Source organism: Budorcas taxicolor, chromosome 2 (assembly GCF_023091745.1).
Source record: "Budorcas taxicolor isolate Tak-1 chromosome 2, Takin1.1, whole genome shotgun sequence".
NCBI classification, from domain to species: Eukaryota; Metazoa; Chordata; class Mammalia; order Artiodactyla; family Bovidae; genus Budorcas; species Budorcas taxicolor.
In genome coordinates, this window is record NC_068911.1 from 114,515,424 (window position 1) to 114,518,196 (window position 2,773).

The 2,773-nt window shown below is 36.0% G+C and overlaps 1 non-coding gene across 1 annotated transcript; it reads right to left on the reverse strand.

Annotated features, from left to right (window-relative positions):
* Positions 1-236: 236 nt before the first annotated feature.
* On the reverse strand, positions 237-308 carry TRNAW-CCA (transfer RNA tryptophan (anticodon CCA)). Its single transcript has one exon. It is a non-coding gene; the product is annotated as a tRNA-Trp (tRNA).
* Between the last annotated feature and the right edge of the window lie 2,465 nt (positions 309-2,773).

Consider the following 2,773-nt stretch of genomic DNA (forward strand, 5'->3'; position numbering starts at 1 on the left):
CTGTGAAATTATTTGTTCTAGCTCTGTGAAAAATACCATTGGTAGCTTGATAGGGATTTCATTGAATCTATAGAATGCTTTGGGTATAGTATAGTATAGTATAGTATAGTGAAGTCGCTCAGTTGTGTCCGACTCTTTGCGACCCCGTGAATTGTAGCCTACCAGGCTTCTCCATCCATGGAATTCTCCAGGAAAGAATACTGGAGTGGGTTACCGTTTCATTCTCCAAGGGAATCTTCCCTACCCAGGGATCAAACCTGGGTCTCCCGCATTGGAGGCAGATGCTTTAACCTCTGAGCCACCAGGGAAGCCCTTGGGTAGTATACTCACTTTCACTATATGGATTCTTCCAATCCATAAACATGGTATATTTCTCCATCTATTTGTGTGTTCTTTGATTTCTTTCACCAGTGTTTTATAGTTTTCTATATATAGGTCTTTGGTTTCTTTAGGTAGATATATTCCTAAGTATTTTATTTTTTTCGTTGTAATGGTGAATGGAATTGTTTCCTTAATTTCTCTATTTTCTCATTATTAGTGTATAGGAATGCAAGGGATTTCTGTGTGCTGATTTTATATCCTGCCACTTTACTATATGCATTGATTAGCTCTAGTAATTTTCTGGTGGAGTCTTTAGGGTTTTCTATGTAGAAGATCATGTCTGCAAACAGTGAGAGTTATACTTCTTCTTTTCCTATTTGGAATCCTTTTATTTCTTTTTCTGCTCTGATTGCTATGGCCAAAACTTCCAAAACTATGTTGTCTATTCATCTTCCAAAACTTTACTCATTTCTCTTTCCTCTAACAAATCCCTTGTGTTGGTTAGACCTTACTCTATCCAACAATCATAAAGTGACTATTCACTTAGAAGGACTGTCTTTTATCTGAAATTTTAGTTCATTTAGTTCTTTGTTTCTACAACTCTTCAGTCTTTACAAACATGATTTTTTTAAACAAAATTTATCTAGACTTTTAAGTTGCTGCAGTAAAATTGGTGGTCTGCTACCACCTACTATATTTTCATAATCATACTTTAAAGTCATTTTTAGAGTTCTGTCTTATTTTCATTTCATCTGGGATTTTAAAAAATCTAATTTGATTTTTTTTTAAGCTGACTATTTTAAAAAATCATTTTTCTTCGTGTATTCTGGGACTTTGGTTTTCAGGTCCATCTTGAATAAGAATTTTTCTTTTCTGCTTTCTGTCTCTCTTGGCTCAATCATCTAGTGTCTTATGGCTCTGTAGTTATGGCCCTTTCTCCTCCTGGGATGACCCAGACCAGCACTGTGATTTATATTGTGGTCTGAATTTCCCAGTCTCATGGGAATAAGAATTCAGCAGGATACTTCTCTTAAGTCTTAATTGTAAACCTTCTCTTCATCCCTAGGACAAGGTGGACAACAACTTCTTTAGCTTTCAGTTATGGGCAGGAATGACCTGCTTCAATTTCTGTTTCTAACCAGTGAGCTTAGGTCTGCTATCCTGCTCTGTGTGTGTGTGTGTGTGTGTGTGTGTGTGTGTGTGTGTGTGTGTGTGTGTGTGTGTGAAGGAGGTGACATTTTTAGCCTGTTAGCCTAGGACATGAATCCCTTCCCACATATCATATAGATCTGGAGTCCTGCAGGTCTTATCTGTTTGTTATTTCTGTTCTATTTTCCCATGGAGATATCCATTATATTTTTTAGTATGATTATCTTTTTAATCTTTTTAATTATCTTTTTAAGTCCATCTTAGTTGTGTATTTGTGTTGAGAGTAATGACCATGTTCAAAGCATAACTTCACAGAGCAGTTTCTTCCAGAAGTTGAACTTGCTTTTTTTTTAGCCATTATTTTTTCACTTTAAATAACTAGTGCACATATTCTTCCTTTGGATATAGTAGGACAACACTTTCCATTATCATGTTGGTATGCCAAAGAACCTCAGTGTCACACAAGCAGCTTGGCTCTGTCACCTTTTCAGAATGTAGTTTTAAATTTCACCAAAAATGGGTAATTAACAGGACTCTCCACAGATTTCACAAATAAAGGAAATGAGTTTTAAACGAAGCCTCTAAGTGCTTTCAATCCATAATGATGTATATCTAACACACCTTACATACCAAGCATTGGACCAGATATCTCTCACCATTGTCATCAATAAATAAAAGACCAGAGCCTTTGAGTAGATTTGTATTTCTTTTTATATGTAACTAATTGGTAAAATGTTCAGATATCTTTACATTTTTACATCTGCCCTTGAATCACTCAACTTTCACTAGTCGAGTATTTACTGAGAGTTGCACTATGATTAAGATATGTCTCCTTAGCACACTGGCAAGATTGTGCTAGTGTGATTCTAGACACCTAGACAGATTCTAGGCAACATCTATTCAACAACTTCTTTTGTTGTTTTCCTAAAAATATCTCCCCAACTTTCTTAATGATGTGCCCATCATCCCTCTCTCGAAGCAGGGCAGGGGTAGGAGTTTGTTACAATCAAATATCTTGCTGGATTTTCTTTTTGAAGAGTCTAATTTCCATGATACATTGGAAGAGATTGGTTTAATCCTGATTTGGATGGGACAGAAGTAAACACGAGAGGGAAATATCCAGAGCAGGATATTTATGATAATAGTGGCAATCCCCTAGGCTGCCAGGAGATTGTGGGAGGGCATTATTTATTTCTGATAGACAGGAGAGAAAAATCTAAGTTGTAAAGAAAAATGATTCTAAACAAAAAGTTGAGAAACATTATAGCTTTGCAGAGGAACATTTCTGAACTGGAGAATCTGA